The sequence below is a fragment of the Chiroxiphia lanceolata genome, chromosome 17 (assembly GCF_009829145.1).
Source record: "Chiroxiphia lanceolata isolate bChiLan1 chromosome 17, bChiLan1.pri, whole genome shotgun sequence".
In the NCBI taxonomy this organism is placed as follows: Eukaryota; Metazoa; Chordata; class Aves; order Passeriformes; family Pipridae; genus Chiroxiphia; species Chiroxiphia lanceolata.
In genome coordinates, this window is record NC_045653.1 from 4,109,512 (window position 1) to 4,130,219 (window position 20,708).

Below are 20,708 nucleotides of genomic sequence, written 5' to 3' on the forward strand. Positions count from 1 at the left end.
AAGGAATTCAGGTTCAGCTTTCAACCTGAACAAGAGCACCGACTGCAGATTTGTACAAATTAATAGTAACATCACATACATCTATAAAGGAACTTCTCTCACTGATTTCTTTTTAAACATAAGAGAAGACAAGAAAGAGATATCACTGAGCTTAGGATTCAAAATACCTGAAAAGCATATTCCCACTCTTTCAAAAGCTGGCAATTTGGTTCCTCAGCACCACTAACCAAGAGAAGCAATTCCCTTATAAATGTTTAGAATAAGGGAATTACACTGTGTGTAATTCCAATCTTCTCAGTCACAGTTGCTTTTTTTCCTCCAGCAGTAGGAATACTCAGAGGTGAAATAGGGAAAGGACCCATGGAGACCACCACCAAGTCTGAAATCCTGTTAAACCACTAACAATACCAAAACTAACAGACCCTGACAGAATAAGCTCATAAACAGAAAAGCCCAGGGACTAAGCTGTGGGGCACTGTAGCTCCCTTTGTACACAGCATTCCCTGTACTCTCTGATGACTGACAGGAAAAGTTTTCACCTTCAAGACACTCCAGTCAGTAAAGAGAGAGGGATTTTTGCAACTTAAAAATTCCTTTGGTTTGGACTTAATTTGCAAGGAAACCAAAACAAGGCAGAGGTTGGTATTTTGCTTCTTCCTCTGCCATAAGAAAACAAATCAAAACAATAATACCAGGAAAACACAGGACACTTTTCCATCATTTAAGTTCAGGCACAAAGCCTCATCATAGCAACATAACAAACCATAACTTCAGTAGTATTTCTACAGAATCACAATTTTTCCCCCCTTAGAATAAGGATTGCAGTTCCCAATAGCATATAATGTGGTGGATCCTTTACCTACAGGCTCTTAAAAGAGAGGAGAAATTCATTTAACCACCAGGTAGAATATACACAAAGTCCAGTTTGGGTGGCAGTGGTTCCACAGCAAGTGAAAAAGGTTGTACAGTCCTGTCTCAGGAATGTTCTCTCTGTGTTCAATGTTTTTTTACAGGTAACAAGGAAATGAGGACACATAAAAAAAGAACACCAGCTCTCCCCAGCTGGTGGAAGTAGATGGCCTGAAGCAAAATTGCAGAGCTCAAGGCACACACAGAGCAAAGACACTGCTGATTCCATGTGGTGCTCCAACCACCTGGAGGAACGGGACAAGTTCCCAAGAATCCGCTCACGGAAATTTCTTCTGTCCCTCTCAATGTATTTTTAATGTATGATCATCAAGAAGCAATTCTTGGGTCATAACAAGTCCCAAAATAAAACAAGTGTCTGAATAAGTGTCCTGAAACAGCCCAAGTGCCCCTCCAAACCCATCTGTCTACACGGCCAACACGGGACTCAGGATTGCTGTGGAACTGTCTCCATCTGCTCTCTGCAGAGCAGCTCCACAACAGCACGAGGCTGAGCACTCAGGAAGTTGTTTCTACCTGTTGTTGCTGCTTCCATGAGCAAAAGAAAAAATAAGAAAGGATTTCATCTCCAAAGGAAATGTGTGGTAAAAACTTCAAGGAACAGACGGAGCAGAAAGGATTTGCTCTAGAACAGCTGTTTCTCAAAGCCCCACCCTGTAAGCACTGGATGCTCTAAATGTCAGAAAAGGTTCAGGTTGTTTTGGATCATGAATTACTTAATAGGTCTGTGACAGACAACATGAACTGCTACTGCACATGGGTGTGAATAATCATTCCGTCTTTTTTTCCGGATTGTTGTGCAACTTCATTTCCTGAAAAAGAACATACACTTCACAGATGAGCCCACCCAGGTGCCAGAGAATCCCATTTGCATCAGAAAAGTGGTATTCAGCTCTGCCCTTAGACAAGATCTTCATTATTATTTTATGGTTATATTTGGACTCATTTGCATAACGCAGCCATGCAATAACAGAACTGCATGAGTTACAAACTTGCCTACCAATATCTGTACTGGTTCTAGTTTAATTTAAAGCATGCAAAAGAGGGGAGCCCCTGGGAAGCTGCCAACAATAATGTCCTCCTGCACGTTAAGCAAATAGTTTGTTTCCTCTACAGGAGACAGATCAATACTCAAGAAACAAAAACGAAATCAAGAAAAGCTAAAAGCTTAGTAATGTAAATCAGGGTGGAGAAAAAAAAGAAAGAAAGCTCCTCATTGGCATTCTACAACTTCTGCAGACCCCCATGGCCCATTAGCTAATTTCTGTTAAAACACACAGCTCTAGAATAATAAATGCCAGTGGCACATTTCTAAAGGTTTGTGGCAACTGAAGTAAACATGTCCCTGTTCCCAGGACACCAAGAGACAGAAAATTAACCAGAGGTTAACTGGGTCATTAGCTAGAGCACAATATAGGTCACTGCAGATTTAATTTAGTTTGTATTCAGCTAAAGAATCAAATACAGCAACCAGTTCTCACAGCAGGAAAACAAGTAACTTATCAGCATGCTAACGTATCTTGGATACCAGGGCACCAAGTCTGTCATGACAATTCATACCTCTTTGAACTAATTTCACATCATTTTGATGTACAAAGCACAATGTATACACACACATGCATACAACTTACATGGTTCTGAATGCAAGTATGCAAATACACGCACAAATACTGAATATTTAACAAAAACTCCAAGTGGCCACACTTAATAATGAAACAAACTCGTTTCTACATCTCTAACTTGTTGTCTCAGGTGAGTAAACTAGATTAAGATCAGAGTAAAAAAGGGTCTGAATAATTTCTTGAAAGTTTTGTAGACATGTAGTGCATTGTTTCCTGTATCTTTGCTCTCAACACAAATCACGCTAAAATCAGGGGACATTACCAAAGTTCAGCACACCATAATATGTTCTACTGAAGCTTCCCAAAATCTGAACAGTCTCTCCTTCTTCTACAGTTGGTATTGTTTATAACACATCTAAAGACACAAAAGGTGCACTTCCTGATCAGAGTTCTTGAGCTTCACTAATAGCAGGTGGTTCTTACTGGCAGAACAACATTAAATGAAGCAACTGTGTACCCCACCACCCTCTGTAAAAAGGATTTCCCCCCCTGTGTCCCAGTTTATCAGCTTTCATAAGTATAAACAGAGCAGTTCAATTTTGTTCCAAAACACTCATAGGAAAAACAAGTGTGATTTATGATTTTGATTTTTTTTTTAACCCGTCTTGGTAATATTAAAACAGGTTAAGGTGCAGGTTTTCAGCAGCAACACTTGACTCCTTAAATTAAGGATTAATAATGTATCACACACGCTGATGAATGGGTGACTCACGAAGGACACAGACAGCAAGTTCTATTTAAAGCTTGGCACGGGGGGAACAGAACACTAAGATGGAAATGCTGGAAGGCAGAGAGCAAAAGGGGCAATTTGTTAGAGGAAAAAACCTGCCTGCAGAGGGACGTGAGAGCACGTTTTGCACAACAGATTAGCTGTGTAGATAATATATTAACAAACCAGGGCTCAAACAAAATAAAGGTGTCAAGTACCAGCCCAGTGTCAGACAGCAGCTGCACTTCGAGAGGTTTGTGTTCCACTGCAAGCACAGACTGGATCTGCTGCTTGGTGATTTTCTGAAAGCTCCACCTGCTAGAAATTAAATGACCTCATGAATCACTTAACTCTTATCTTGCACAGCTGTAGAAAAGCTCAAAAATCCACACCTAAGCAGCTCAAAGAAAAAAAGCAAAATAACATTCTCTGGTTTTGCACTGAAGTGTAACAGATTTCAAACCAAAGGTGTTGATTTACTTTTTTTTTTCCTTTTGAAGCAGGTTGATCTTAAAGCCTTGAAATAGGATTAGATGGAATAAACAACTAAATAAATCTAAAGCAAGAACAGAAGACTTTTTTTTTTCATTCTCTGCAGTAAATTTTTTAAAGCTTATTATAAAAGCATGTAGCTTTCCTATAGCATATAGCACCTGCATTAGGAACTTGCAAACATAACATTTTTCTTCTCCACTTCTTGCAGAGCTACAGAAATGGGGCTCTTGCCTAAACTCACATCGAGATCACAACTGAAAAAAAAAATAAAACCAGTGTTTAACTAAACTAAATTCTGTAGCACTATCCAGTGCAGCTCCATAACCACGTGAATGTACAATTTCTGCAGCACAGGGTGTCTAGAGCAGCTGATGGGAAGCATAACAGCATTTAGAGTTCAGAAAAACCACCACCCAAATCATGACCAATACAATGTGGTTTCCACACCACATGCTTTAGTGTCCTTGCTTTAGTGTCATTGTTTGGAGTTTGGTTTTCCCCCTCCTCCAGAAGATGATGTGTAATGTTCAACAATATCTCAAATTTGTGGCCAGCTAAACAGTGTCACCTTCCTGAGACACCTTTTTATAACACAGTAGTAAATCAACCTGCAAAAGGCTTTCTGGGCAATTAGTTTATTAACAGCCTCAGCTCTTTGCCTACTAGGAGTCAAAATAATCCTTATCATATTGCAACTTGAACACAATAACCTTCATAATCTACCAAACACATTCATAGGTCATCAGATAAGCAATTTTAATTGCTGCTTCTTCTGAACACAAAGTTTGCCTGGGACTTGGAACACAGTTTTAAATTAACAAGTATTATTTTTTTAAAAAAAACTAAGTCACAGAGAATGGTTAAGTTTTTTCTTTCATTGGAACTGTTCTCTTTCAACCTGCCATTTGTCTAACAAAGAATTTCCTCTCTTTTTCTGCTGCCTTTTTTCTCCTGAGCAATCTTATTCTAATCACACTTATGCACCTATCCTGAAGTTATTTCCCTTCTCTTCATACCACCTCACTGAAGGGCTCAAAACTACAAATTACCATGTAGAAGAAAGCTTCAGTTATGAAAGAATCCAAACACAAACGGTCAAAAATTGTTAAACCACAAAAGAGGTTCAATTTAGTGAAAAGATACGTTCACAGGCAAAGAAAATCCATCAAGGTTTATTAATTGTGACACTGTAAGCCCAGTACAACTTGCAGAACTTGCTGAGCCATAGGGACTTCTCAGTATCATATTTCTCTACGTCTGGGTTCTTCTGACATGCTTGGGTGCCTTTTATCAGCTGCAACAAGAGATAAAACACTGGGCTTGACACATCTTTGTGACTGCCTTGGTGTGAGAATGAAAATAATGGACTAGACCAGTGTGTTATTTATCTGCAGTGTCCCAGTACTATTTTTACTCTGGAGATTCTTAAACAGATTTTTTTTTTTAAGTAGACCAATAAAACACATGCCATTTTCCAATTTCTGCTGAAACAGAGGTACTCCATTATTCAAAATATGTTTTCACCACCTTATGCAGCACAGTACTGCTTACAAAACCACCCCAAAATAGAAGGTCTTGAAACAGCTGTGCAACATCCTTGCCCTATTTAGCAAGGCAGAAATGGATGATGTTCCCCTCTCCCAACTCCATCAGTGTGAACACAGCACACTACAGTGGCCACTTTCCCAGCTACCTCCTTTTACTGCCATTTAAAGAGAAAAGCTACTTAGATATTGCCACACAAGGTTTTCTAAAGAAGTAAAAGCAAATCAAGCTACTCAAGTAGAAGAGTAACCCCGACATATCAGAACAATTTGCAGTGAACTAAAATGTATTGAAAGTGATTTCAATCTCAGTCTTGTGTTTTCCAAAACCTGTGCACCACGAACAGGATTGCTGAGATATGGTGATCAAACCCAAATAAAATTACAAGTTCCTATCTGCAGTAAATAGCTCCAGCTTGGAACTCTAAGGCTTGTACCACAAAGAACAGTTGACATCTTCTGCAGGGGTTCCCACCTGAAGTGCAATAATTTCTCTATCAGAGGTTTCTGTAGAACACATGCTTACAAAGGAAAGAGGATAATACAGAACAACATTAACTTTTATTTCCTTCAACAGGAGGTTATATAATGGAACTACTAAACTTGGACTACTTCCTTCAGAACACAAAGCAGCACTAAAGATACATTAAACTAAGAGAAGTCTGACAGATACCCTTCCTAAGGCCACTGACTGCAAGAGCAGCCACGGAATCTGGGATCAGGGGTTCAAAGAAGTTCCTTCCACAGCTGATGATCTTTCCTTCTGTGTCAGCCAAGTACAGAGGGTGAATACAACAAACAACTTGAACACTGTTTTGCAGTACCAGGGGCTGTTCTGGGTTATAACCTTTCTAGAGGTAGCCTGAGTTCACTCAAAAGTAAATTAAGTTTAATTCATACAGGGCACGATTTTTGCCTTTTTTTTTTTTCCCCCTTCATCTCCCCACAGATGATGATTCATTTCTTCTGATTCCTCTACTGGAAATATTTCTTCAGCTTGTCAGAATAGTGAAGTGCAGGATTACACAACACAATTTTCTGGGAAGCTGACATATGCTCAAACATTTCATTATAATTGACTTGGACTTAACAAGCTGAGTTCATGTTGTGCAAAATAAATCAAAACTAGACAGATCATTTTCTCACAGCATATAAGGAAAGAATAGGAGAAAGAGTATAGAAACTACCATATTGTGGTTCAGTGTTCTAAAATCCTGATCTGCAAATGGTTTATCTAATTCTGGGACTATCATACCAGGAAAAAAAATTTAAAATAGAAATGTGATCAAGAGTCAAATGAACTAAGTCACTGAGATAAATCCACAGAGCAGATTTTTTTTTAAAACAGAGACCCTTTAACTGCCTTTACCTGTGATGCTTTCAAATTTTATTTCAGGTTTGGCTTTGGCCTTTTCTTTATAATTCAAAAGCATAACTGAAAAAAATTTATTTAATACTACACCACAGGACTACACTGCATTTCTTAGGATTTGTGACATATGTGCTAGACACCAGTGTCAACAAGATATTGAAATTCATATTGCTACAAACACATGTCTGTAAGGAAATCAGCACACTGGAAAATTCTGACCTTGCTTTAGGTTTGTTTTAAATCAACATCACTTTGCAACAGTAGCTTCCAATGGATGTTGGGTGCTCAGCACCAACAACCTTGCTCTGCAAGGCTGCTTATAGTAATTTAATTTAATAATGCAGAACAGCATCTCACTACACATTAGCTGATGAAGGATGAAGCAGCTGAGCACGTGCTAACACGGAAACTAAGAGCTCAGATTCAGTGTTAATGATTTCTCTGCTGCTGATATAAAATTTCCTTACTATACAGGCAGTCTCCATTAAATTTCTTCACACATGTAATTAAAGCAAGAGAGTAACCTGGTTTATCCACCACAGCAGTCACAGAAAACATCAGAAGCCTTCAAAGTTTTAGGTTTGCCCCTTTTTTCTCTCTGGGTTCTCTAAATAACTTTAAATTTGTAATGCACACACACAGGCACCACCCCCACACACACAGCACCTTTCAGAAATTAAGGTTATGAACAGCCTGCAAATCCTGTTCTCCCTTTCTACAGGCAATGCCTTAAGTTATTAAAAAACATTCTTTCTGTTTTGAGATGTCATTCATCAGAGTAGTTGCTTCAGCTTGGCTTCCACTTGACTGCTAACTCACAGTCAAAAAAATTCCTGTATAAATAGTATACTATTATACTATATTAATAGTATAAAGCCAGGGTCAACAGTTAGCAACTGCAACACTGAATTATACACCAAAAAATTGTTTACTGTTTCGTTACAATGGCAGAAAATACTTATTTTAACTTTAATTATCTGAAGAAAAATTTAAAAGTAAATCAGGTTCAAATCAATATCCTCACAATGTTTTGTTTATTTCAGAACACGATGTAAATTATAGTTTTCACCTGGTTATCTCCAAAAGTCTTCAGAAACATTGAAGATTTTGGTAGACCAGTTGGTTGGAGAAAAGAAAATAAAAAAGATACTAATCTGAAGGGGCCTTAATCCTGAAATTTCATTTCGACACCTAATCAGTGCAATTTGTAGAACTCTGAGCTTCCAGTGAAATCAATACAACTCCACAGCTATTTCAACTCCCCCTCAAAAATTTAAGCACAGATATCCAAATATATTTATTAAAAGTACAAAACCACATTAACCTGCTGTATAAAAGCTAATTCCAAGAGTGCAGAGACTCTGCAAAATCTGGAGTATCTGTGTGTCCACAGATCAGAGCTCAGTTTAGAGACACCTGAATAAGTTCTAAGTCATTTTCCCACCCTAGAACAAAGGTCTGCCCAACAGGTAGAACCCAGAGCTGATACCCTCCTTCCCATCAGTTGTATTTTTTAGCAGACAGCTTCACCCAAACACACAGTATTTTTGCCCCTTCCCCAAGATGCTCCACTACATCTGTGGCAAGAGGAAACAAGATTTGAGGCAGTAGATCCAACGTGGGAATGTTGCATTAGATCTATTCTGGAGGCTTTTCTATGCAAGGGAACTCTTTATTTCTTACCTTAAAGCAAAACTGGAATGGCAGGGGACTGGAAATAGCCAAGCATTTGGCCTAGAGGTAATTATTTTAGAAGTATTTGAATAATAGCAAATCCAAGAATCAGACATCTGTCACTCCTAATTCATTTAAATTCTGCTGCTGGCTCTCAACCCACCCCAACAAAGCCAAGTAAAAGTATCAGTGACAGGAAGAGGAGGAAAACGCCTTGTTGTTCAGCATGAGGTTTAAAATGGTCAGTGCTCAAAAATTACTGCCTTACAGCACAAGTTAAGACTTTAGGCAAGAAAGGCCTACTCCAGAAGTTCTGAGTCCCATTTCCAAACAGAATTCACATTGATGGGCAGAGGTCATCTTGTCTGCAAGCCAGACAGCTGACTGTCCAAGCACAAACATTACCTCCTGCTCATGGATGAAACTCAGAAACCTGGCATTGTGCTGGATTCTTGCAAAGGAACACATCTCACCAAACACAACCTGCAGTTATTCCATTTCTTTGCCTTTGGCAATGTTGGCTCCCTCTGTGGCAAGGGGTTTTTGGAAAGTGGGCAATACTAAATATCTGATATTTCACTGAAAGCAGAATCAAATAACTCTTTCCAAAGAGGGCACTCATGCTCATCCTTCAGGTGTTTGTGCACTGAAGCTCCATTTCATCCTGTGTAAGTCAGTCTTATATGTTGCAATATTTGTATCCAGCTGAACTGGAATCTTTCTGGCAGCAGTTCTGCATCCATAAAAGCAGCAGCCTGAAACTCAGCAGAGCCTTTAAGCACATATTAAGCTTTTCTGTTAATTAAGGGATTTAGAGTTTTCTGCATTAAAGAATTTATTAGCACTAAGAAGAAGGTACTTGGGTATCCACAAGACTAGATCACAGTGAAAGATGACTAACTGTAAGACAATCTCCACAGCAGCACTCTTCCCAAGGTGCACAATGGATGCACACTTGCTCATTAACAAGGCATGTATTTTTAAATTAGTGCAATGGGTGTGAGAATTTCTGAAGTTACTTGGAACTCAGACCCTCTACAGTTCCTCCAAACCACAGCAGAAATGCAAGTTTTAAAGCCTTGAGAAGAACCAGGTAGTTTTTCTGCAGGTAAACTTATTAGGTGAAATGGTTTCAGTGGTAGAGCATTTATAGCATTGCACTACTAATCTTCACATCTAATCAGTTACTCAAGGAATGGAAAAGCATCAGACATCTCCTCTTCAAAGTGATTTCCAATAATCCATCAAGTGATGAAAATGCAACAGCTGATATTTTTTTTCCTGCTCTGTGACTATGATGACTTGCAATGAAGTTAGCCCTGAATTCTTGTATCCCATCATTATTTCACAGACAGGTCTGCAATAATTCACATTATAAATGCAATGAAGAGTAAAAACATACCAAAGAAAGGGGCATTTAACACTTTCACTGCAGTGCCCTCCACATCATGCCATTCTCAGTCTGGGAACATTTGCCAGGTACACAGCCACCTAATATAAAAAACCAAAGAATATTTAGGAGAGAGTATAATTTTCCCAGTCCTTTTGCAAGTCACTTGAGACTTCTAGGGTATCAGTACAGAGTTTCCAGTTTTCTTTTATACATCATTCTAAGAGCACACTCTCCGAGCTCTTCTGGAAGCTCTCTCTTCCCCATTTTGCAAAGTCCTTGCTTTTGTGCACCAGCTTTAGTAATTCATTGTTTACAGGACAGTCCAATTGTACAAGTTAAGTGACTGGCCACTGCAGTGCCTTCTGGGCAAAATTCAAAACTGAAACAAAATTACATAAACACATCGTGCCAAGCACAATCACAACACGACAGAAGACATGGAGGCAGCCCAACTCAGCAGGCTGACCAGCAACGGGACTGGAAGCAGTCTGCAGTTTGTCACAGAGTTGTTCAGCTTAGGAGGGACCTCTAGAGGTTACCTGGTCCAACCCCTCTGCTTGAGCAGGGCCATCCCAAGCTTATTTCCCGGGACCATGTCCAGGTAGCTTTTGATTATCTGCAAGGAATGAAACTCCAACATCTCCAGGCAGCCTGGTCCAGTGCTCAGTCACTCTCAGAGTAAAGAAATGTCTCCTTATGCTCAGACAGTGCCTCCTGTGTTTCACTCTCTGCCCATTGCCTCCTCTGTCACTGAACACCAGAGAAGAGCCTGACTGTCTGCTTTTTACCCCTCCTGCAGGTGTCTATCTAACTTGAAGATATTTCCCCCTCCAAGCCTTATGTTCTGCCAGCTGAGCAGTCCCAGCCCTCTCAGCCTTAAACACTTTGTGGCCTTTCAGGGGATTCTCCCAAGCTCGACCATTTCTCTCCTGTACTGGTGAGCACAGAATGGACACAGAGCACCCAGCACAGCCTTACTGGTGCTGAGTGGAGGGCAAGGACCAGATCCTTTGACCTGCTGGCAACACTCCTCCTAATGAAGCCCAAGATAACAGTACCTGCTTTCACCATAAGGGCATATTACTTCTTTATTACATGTAAAAATCCCCACAAATTCTCAAACTCCCCAACAATAGTGTATTAATATGAAAAAATTCTGGCATGGCTAATAAAGTGCTAAACAACTCCAGAGCAGCTATTTGTCAAGTATACCTCAAAAGATCTGAATACAGAAATACACACCATAACTTAAGAAGGATCACAGACACAGAGCAGAAATTCATTTTGTGTCCTTTCAGTGATCTGCTTTCAATCTAGATTCTGGACCAAGGTGCGTGGGGGCAGGGAAGAGAAAACAAAAGCAAATGCCACAGATGAAAGAAAAGAACTAATGAAAGAAAAGAACTAATTCCAGCATCACTGTGGTAAACTGATGGAAAACTCCAGCTAGCCACTGCCACTGATTTTTGTTCTAACAAATTAGATATCCCCTTGCCCTTTCACAACTCACTCAGCAGTCCTGTCACAGGTAGATTGCTTAGAACTCCACATGTAGACATAACTCCTACTGGCTTTTAAGACTGGGCAGACATTTGGTTCCTAAGCCTCTGTAGCTCCCAGGGAGCATCCTGAATGCTCCAACTGCTGCCTCATCACTGCACATGCAATGAATGCACACATGGAAGACTAAAAAGGGGAGTTATCAACGTGATATTGGGAGCTGAGCCTCTGCCCTGAGGTCAAAGAGAACGGCAAAATTCAGTACCCAGACAATTAAAGAAACACTAAGAGTGCTGCATGAGGAAACCTTATTGAGCATTAAAACTTCAGTGTCTGGCAAGCTGATTTAGTGTTGGTTCAGGTAAGAATAAAAATATATTCTTACTTTGCAGTGTAATTGATAGCATTTTATATACACACATGGAAAAGGTCAATTTGAAGTAAGTATTGCAAAGAGTTTATTTTCTATCTTAGACAGGAAATCTGTCTTTGAAATACTCTTTTGTCACAGATTTCTTCTACATACAGACCCATTTCTCTTTCCTTAATACCATACCAGTGAAAACTACAGGAATCAAACTTAAAATCCTGTATAAAGACGAATATTTACACATTCTGAAAAGTAGGAATGGTATTAGTGCCTCTTGAAGCCTGACACAACCAGGCAATGGTGCACTTCCAGATTCTTCCTACTCCTATCACTACCTTGATTTTGGCCCCAGCTGGTTTTAAATCTACTTTCCTTGATGTTACTAGCAGCTTGAAAAGAAGCAAGTGCAATAAATCCAGAGAGATGAATCTAATCTCACGGGGTTCTGTCACACCCATCTCTGCCACCAGAGCTGCCTTGTCTCCATCCTGTATAGGGAACATGGAATCAGATACAAACACAATCCACAGCATGAACACATTCATCCTGCTAGTGATACTCTGAGACTGAGAAATCAGAGTAACTGAATTTGATGAGAAACACAAACCTAAACTAAGTGCTTCACAACTGAAGCAGTTCCATTAATACACATAGCAGAAATACCTTAAAAAAAAAATCAAAATACTCAAAAGAGTACTTATTCAGAGAACCTGATTCAGCAGGTTACTGATAAATGGAGAAAGTCTGGGAATTGATCCCTCTTCAAGCTTAATGTTCACTACTACAACTCTGCTAAATATTAACACAGGGATGGGGGTTCTAACAAGTAACTATACTGTTTAAATAAGAATGTGGGAAGCATTATATACCTCTACCTCAGCAGTACAGCAATCAAGTACAACCTGATCACAGAGGGCTGATTCCAAAATGAAGGGATCCCTGGAGCTCAGCCAGCCTACACCTTTGCTCCACAGGAGAAAGGAGGTATATAGAGCTCTGATGTCCATCTAACCTGCTGAACTTCTCACAGCTTTCCTGGGTACTCAACTCCTGTTCTTTGAAATGCAATATGAAATGCAGAAGACCATGTCAGCCCCACCCACACGTACTGCATGTTCATACTGTAAGCTTATTTTCAGGACCCTCTGCCCAAGATCACTAGAGTAAGTCACAGAGCACACCACCTTGTCAAAGGACAGGGGAGAAATCACAGGCTTTCTCAAAATCTTAGGAAGAAGGAATTCTGTTTGGCTTCTCATCTAATTCCAGGACACTAATTCAGTCTTTGCTTATTGGGGTAATAATTATTTTAGAGCATAGATCCTTTTGCTCCTTTCCTCTAGATTCTTCCTAGGGAGTTCCTGTATTATGTTTTCAGGACAGTTCCTTAAGAGGAAAAAATGCCAGTATTTGACAGCTCCCAGCAATATGGGATGAAAAACAATTCCTCAATCTCTAGAAATGCAGCCAAAGACTTAAATGAGGGAAGTGCTTCATTGCAGGTTCAGCTTTTAAACATTACTGGTGCCAAGGTACTCCTTCTATCTCCTGGTACTAAAATATCATGAGGCATACATTCTGCTTTGCTATATAAAACTTGCCAAATTCAGGTTCTATTCCCATTCCCTCATCTCCCTTCCCACAGTGCTGCACACAGTTGTTTAAAAATTAAAGCCTTCACTTCTTTGAAGATCCTGTTGCACTGGAGAACATTTTCTTGCTTAAAACACTTGTTTCTGAATCAGACTTGCAAAGTTCAGTATCTGGTGGTTTATCTCAGATCCATCCAAATAACCATGAACGCATTAGATTGTGCTTGGCTATTAGTTATCTTGGCATAAATCAAATTACATGCCTCAATAGCTTGGGAGCCATGTCCTAGAAAAGTTTGCAAGAATCCACATTCAAGAGGTATCAGAATGAGCAGAGGCATCAGACCTTCTTCTAAATGGAATGGGTCCATTCAATTTTGAAAAAAACTGAATCCTGGGTTTGTGCTGTGTTTAGGTGCTTGGGTTTAGGTGTTGGTTTTTTTTTTAATAGATACAGATCTCTAATAATCCTATAGGGTTGCTATTTGCAAATCTCACTTCCAGAAGAAGGGGAGAAAGATATTTTTGCTAGCTAAACCTTTCAATTATTTTTATTCTTTTTAGAATTTCACATAACTGTTTTTTTAACTGCTTGTAACTTTTCCGTTCTTGCAAAGACTGGCAAAAAATTTTTAAGTATCCGAAAATTATGTTTGTAATTTTGAAAATGGCTGTAACTGTCAGGGCTGTCTGGTTCTTTTCAAACTGCAGCCATACTGCAATATAAAAGCAGGATGAACTCACAATTTAGTTTTACTGTTTGATAGCACAGCAACTTCAGCTGTACCCTTTAAAGAGATGAACAGCAGTGGCTGAAGTGCAGTACTCAGTCACACTTTACACCATTGGTGCAGAAGATAGAAAATTTACTTATAAATTGCATTTGGTAATAAACTACTGCAAATACATCATATTGTTGAAGCTTTTATGTTCTGTAGCAAGCACTATTAGCACTCCAACATGACACTACAAATCCTTACATTGTGACAGACAGGAAGGGGAAGAAAGTCACGAGGAACATCTGAAACTGGACTGAGCCTTTCCCTAAAGGCCTTCTCTGAAGTCGTGGTTAATGCATGCACCAGTTCAATATGCAAGTTTGTATTATGTACAATTAATGCATGCACCAGTTCAATATGCAAGTTTGTATTATGTACAATTAATGCATGCACCAGTTCAATATGCAAGTTTGTATTATGTACAATCATCTGATGGAAAAGGACTTAATAAGTGAACTACAGCTGTTAAAAACAAAAACATAAGACAGACTTAAAATTTTCCAGAAGATTATAGGAGGGGTTAATTGAGGCTACAGCACTTTTCTACAGTGCACTGCTGGACTATTTGCTTAACAAAACCAGGACAAATCCCAATTCAACAGCAGTGCCTGAAAAAAAGGAAGAGACACCAACATGTGTTAAGTATGTAAAAAAGTCTCCAGCATTATTTAAGGATGTGAAAAGGGAGAATGAATCCTTCACTGCTTAGAGGGGAACATTTTTGTCTTGCCAGAGGACAGATTCCCAAGGAATGACATTTTCCTACAACCTGTAATCTTCTCATTTATCATTTGTCAGGGCCCAAAGACCTTTTACTGCACGTAGAATGTTTGCACATGTTTAATCATCCTTGTACCAAACAAATGTCACAGTCTGAATGAGGAAATCAGTTAATACCACTGATGATGCCAATTTAACACCATTAATATCACACTGTGAACAGTTACTGAACCTACAAGGTCTCGTATCACAGCTAAGCTCTGGTGGTTGCAAGTCTGTTCTCCAGCAGACAGCACCAAGAGAACCCACACAAATATCACAACCAAGGAAATGTGATAGAATTTTAAAGACTTCTTTGATTCTACAGTTAGACTATCAAACAAGTGTGACTAAAGACAGACCATTTGACAGAGATTTAGATGCACTAATTAGAACTCATTTATATATACTCTTACAGATGCCTCCACTTTCATCAGTGTGCAGTCAGAAGAGAGTCCAAAAGGATCACAAAAACCATTCCACCATGAGACTACGAGACATCCAGCAAGAGTTAAAGATTTACTTAGTGATTTAGAAGGCAGAAGACACGTTGCAGTGTTGTCTTCAATGGCAACTACACCATCTTGCCCTTCTGTATGCACAGCTCAGTCACATTTTGTAAAATAACTTCTCTGCACATACTATCTATGAAAAAAGCTCTCTAAAAGCAAAACCATATAATTTTATCTTTAAGCCATTCGTGTCTTCTACCCAGCTCCTCTGAAAAAGAAAGGATGACATAAGGGAGTCAGATTATTTAGAAAGTCCTTCAAATGCTGCTGATACTGTAATACAGGGGAAAACAAAAATCCATTAACTACTAGTCTTTTCTTATCATGCACCTACCAAGTATTTAGAGTGGGAGAAGAATTGGAACTTTAGGTTTTGGTACCTTAACTTTCCTTAGAAGGAAGCTGCAATTTCTAAGGCTTCATGTTTCAGTCACAGAAGTAAAATGTATTGGCTTAGGATTCTCATATTAAAGCTGTAAAAACAGAGCAACAAAAACTCCACCCTAAAACACACTCCTGTCCTTTTGACCAGTGTTCTCTCCCTCCACTGAACAGTGCTAGCTCTGGGATAACATGCAGGAAATAACACTGCAAAAAAGGATGCACAAAGAACTTCACATTGTTAGCACTTCAACCACAAAGACAGAATCCAGAAGAAAAATCCAGAAGCAGATCTAAGAGAATCTGTCACAGGTCAGTTGATCAGGACTTGCAGATACCAAAAACCTCTTTAAGAAGTTTTCCTTACTCAGTTTCCCCGACTGAAAATAAAATCAGCACCAGACACACTTCAGTATCCTTTAGATGCACAATCATCCTTTCCCAAATACTACTTGAAACCACAAGTTCTTAAATACAATGAATTCATCTATTAAGCTGGAGAGTCATAGTCCAGGACACAGTGACAGGGATGATCAAACTGTCAGATCACAGCTGAACCACTGTTTACAGCACTTCCTACCTCGGGGATCAATAATTTCAGCCTTTCACAATGATTGCTGGCTAAAGTCTTCAAATAAGGCAGGCAATTCAATTGCTTTCTTTTCAGGAACTTGAAATAAGATGCTGCCTCTTCCTAAATGGAACATGTCTTTCAGGAGCAATGAGACTTCATCCAATACTTATGTTATTTCTTTTGAGGTATTGATATTTACAGTTGTTTACCCACCACCATAAAGTTGCAACCTTCATTTTAGAATACAATATGCAGATTAGCGACAACTAATAGCCTGATAGTGTCAGAATAAAATTAATCTATCTCCTAACAACCCATTAAATATGGCTAATTAGTACTAGTGATTACTCATCAGACCTTTTATTTCACAACATACTGCTTAAACTCGCTGAACTGCGAGCTGCTATTCTGATTTTACTGTGGAAGGTGAACCAATGCCAGAAAATATACGCAGAAATACAAAATAACAACAACAACAGAAACTAGAACACCATTTTTATGGAATTCAGAAACATTACACATCCTTTTTCTTCCCACAGAGGTCAACCACTAATTACCTGAAACCTTCCCTTATCGAACTTGCACTGTCATTTCAGAACTTCTCCCCTGGCACCATTTGTGTGAGGGGTGAGGGAGGGTGGTGGGGACAGGCAGTGGGGGGGGGGGGGCAGTTAACCAGCAATAAACTATACAGAGAAATCCCGGCAACTTCCAAAAGTTAAACAAATATCCACATGCATTGGAAACTAACACGACTGGGAAGAGGGAGGAAACGGCAAAACAAAACAAGACAAAACAAACAAACAAAATAAACCCCACTCAAAAATACACATCTGCCACTACACAGCAAAAGTATTTGCTTTATTCCATCACCTCATCTCTCACTCGCAACAGAGAGTACATTTATTCATGTACATAAATCAAGTTATATTTGCAAATTTAATACCACCGTGTCTCTTTTATTTACTATTTTGTGGATAAGCACCTGTAAAACTCTTCCCACCTGAGATCCTCACAACAGAAATGCTTGGAAGAAGTCACAACACTAAAATACAGAAATGCTTGGAAGAAGTCACAACACTAAAATACACACTCGCTTGAAAACAAAACATAGCCATAGCAAAGTATCATCTATTCCAACTTAACATCTTGTTTAATGAAATAGTATTAGCTACTTAAGTAAAAAAAAAAAAGCTACAGACATTTTCCTATCCATTTAGGAGAAATGACAGAGAAACTAGTAGTGAAAGGCCAAACTAACCAAAATGAGTTTATGTAGCAAGGGCAAATACTTTGAGCTAGAAATTACCCAGACTGAGATTCCTTGTAAGGAGTCTAATGCAGAAAAAAGCCTCCAAATACAAGGGAACAAACAAGCCCCCCTTGTATTATATAGCCAAATCATAACTAAGAGTGTCTTTTTTTTTTTTAAATATCAAAGTCCAGGAAAAAAAATCCATTAAATGATTTGAAAAAACCACTGTATTTTCTGAATGAGACTGAAACAAACGCATACAACTCTCCACATTCAAATAACAAAACATCTATAGTATGAAAACCCCCTACTACCAGAAACCTTGCCTTGAATTCCATGATTTGTGCTGATGAGTGTCCAGAGTTCACCTAACTCCCTAATACAGATTAAAAATAAAGGTGTTGTATTTACACTAATATTTTGAGTGTTTCCCTAATCCTCTTGCTGATTCCATTCCCCCACCACCCAAAAACCAAGCAGAGCAACTAAGGTAAAACTCAGAAAGGTGGTAGCAGGAACAGTTTAGGCTTTGAACAGCATGCTTAAACTTTTAAGTTTCACTGCTGCAGGACACATTATGAAATGCTAGGAATAATCAAATTCTATGAAGAGGACTGACTTGGAAAACTCACATAATACATTTAATCTAAAAGACATCCTTGAACGTGTCAGTTTTACTTTCACATAACGAGAAATTCAAAAGAAACCCTGCACGTTAGCTGCAGAAGAATACATTCACGAAAACTTCTTAAAATTACATCTGGACGAGAGAGGGAAGGAGAGAGAACTGCTATGCATACAGCTAGCACCAAAACTATTGCTCCAGTTGCATCCTTTGGAGAAGTCCTGACCACACTGTACTCTAGTGCTTAAGTTCTTAAAGCATGGCCCACCACGCTTTACATCTCACCTACACTGAGGAAAAAAGCTATTGCACTGCAGGTTAATTTTGGAATGCAGCCGCCACCTAAGCAATTAAGGAGCTTTTCACAACTGCTGTCTGATGGCATGAGACGACATCCACTGCTAATAGCAAAGACAATATTTATTGCCAGGAGAAAAGTTTAGAAAAAGCCATCATATTTTTGCCATTAGTTTCCTATTGAATTTTCACATTAGTCACAGAAAAGTACGATCAGTTATGTGTTCATCCACACATGAGCAGCTCGCAGAAAACAAGGTGGATGACACAGATACCGCACCTCGGCAAGGTTTAACATCCATACGTAACTCTTAAAAGTATAATGATTTAAAAAAAAAAAAAAAAAAAAACAAGTAGCTAATTAGAGACCTACCTACAGCTCTCCCAGATTTATGCCTGGAGCCCTGCAGCCTTACAGGGCTGTCGAACAGCCCGGCACACGACTGGGAAGCAGAAGTTTTTAGCCCGGCACATGTTATTTCCCAGCTCAGCCAATGCCTCCCCGCATGACCTTGGGCGAGTCCCTCCCCGCGCATCTCCGCTCCTCACCTGGCAGCCCCCGGGCCACGGCGCGCCGAGAACCGACACCGGCTAATTAATTACTCACAGGTGGCTCCGCACCGACGAGGCTGCAATGAAGGGAAGGGGAGGTGGGAATTGGCGCGGGGGGTTCCTCACCTACAGGTGATAAAAATCTCCCCGCCACGGACTCAGGCTCCCGCCCAGGGAGGACAATCTCCCCCACCCCTTCCCGCTTCCCTCCCGCGCGGCTCGGAGCGGGGAAGGAGGCGGCGGCTCCGGCTCGCAGCAGCAGCCGTGAGGGAGCCGCGCCCTCCGGGCCTCCCGCCCCCGCCGCCTGAACCCTCCCGGCGGCCCCGGCCGGCTGCGAGCCCCGCCGGGCGGACACTCACAGGTGGCCCCGAGCCGTGATAGGCGACGGCCGGCCCGGGCTGGGGTGGTCTGGGCGCCACACGGGAGGCGAGCGAGCCGGGTCTGCGGGCGCTGCGCTCCCGCCGCGGGGCCGCCGCCGCCCGCCCTCTCCCCGCCCGGGCCGCGCCGCTGGCCAATGCGGGCCGCGCCAGGAGCCGGCAGCCACCATCTGTTGCGAGGCGCCTCCTCCAGCCCCTCGCCGGGGGCTCCCGCCCCAGCGCCGCCGAGCCGGGGGCACCGCAGGGAGCCCGCGGCCCCTCCGAGGAGCCTCCCCCGCCTCCCCCCGCCGGCATCGCCGCCCCTCGGCGCTGCGGGGGCAGCGAGCGGGGCGGGGGGTGGGCGGCGGAGCAGCGGCTGCGGGAGGGTCTCGCCCCCCTGGGGTTGGGGGAGATAAAGCCCTGACCTGATAAAATTTATGCTCTCCCCACCTATTCCCCGGCGTCCCCCGTGCGCGGTGGCAGGAGGCCGGCGCTGGAGTCGCACGGAGGAATGTGCCTCGTCCTGCTGAAGGGCCAGATGTGTGCGTGTTTAGGCGCGGACATCTCCTGTGACCGAGCTATCCCAAACGAGGCAGATCTCCCTTTCAGTGTTTTCGGGGCTCTTTCAGTGTTTTCGGGGCTCTTTCAGTGTTTTCGGATCTCTTTCAGTGTTTTCGGATCTCTTTCAGGGTTTTCGGATCTCTTTCAGGGTTTTCGGATCTCTTTCAGGGTTTTCGGGGCTCTTTCAGGGTTTTCGGGGCTCTTTCAGGGTTTTCGGGGCTCTTTCAGGGTTTTCGGGGCTCTTTCAGTGTTTTCGGGTCCCTTTCAGGGTTTCGAGTTTTAGCCTTTCACGTTCCCAATTGAAGGGTTTTTCCCCAAACACCCCCTTTTGTGCCTGGTCCCTTATTTTTGGGTCCCTGTCTCCACCCCCGGCAACAGTAGTTCAGGTGTTCGCAGTGCAGGTGTAAACTTTCACGAAAGCAGAGCCACAGTTCCTGTTTTACCTCTCTTTTTGCATTAATCATTTCCTTGTTACGGACCTCCCATATCTTGCTTTTTAATCAGGTTGCTACGTTTTCTGTTGCTTCTGCACAGAAAATCCAAGGAATAAGAAGCTAGCTTTATTCCAACAGGTCCCAGGGTGATATTTGTATGAAGATGTGTCAAGAAAATTATGCAAATTCTTCTCAACTTGCAACAACTTAAAATATTCTTGAGATTCACGCTGTGGAAAGAAAGAAAATGTACATTTTTTCATGGGTTCACATTTTTTTGAAGCTGTCAGGTCCTTATTTCTCAACAGAACAGGGTCATTAAATTACAGATTTAAAACCAGAGTATGGACCAGATACAATTTGCAGGACTAGTAGGGTTTGAGATATAATATATCATTTTTAAGGTGGGGTGAATGTCAAAGAGT

At 41.0% G+C, this 20,708-nt stretch overlaps 1 protein-coding gene across 4 annotated transcripts in view; it reads right to left on the bottom strand.

Annotated features, from left to right (window-relative positions):
* The window catches only part of SULF2 (sulfatase 2), a 118,262-nt gene extending 98,923 nt beyond the window's left edge, over positions 1-19,339 (bottom strand). The window contains exons 1-3 of one of the 4 annotated variants that reach the window (XM_032704545.1): positions 19,292-19,306; positions 18,930-19,009; positions 9,746-9,834 (exon numbers count right to left, since the gene is read on the bottom strand). The gene's annotated coding sequence lies outside the window, so the exon portion shown is untranslated. Of the gene's footprint in view, positions 1-9,745; positions 9,835-18,929; positions 19,070-19,291 lie in introns of those variants that run through there. The other 3 variants (XM_032704551.1, XM_032704546.1, XM_032704552.1) reach the window with 3 other exon arrangements.
* Between the last annotated feature and the right edge of the window lie 1,369 nt (positions 19,340-20,708).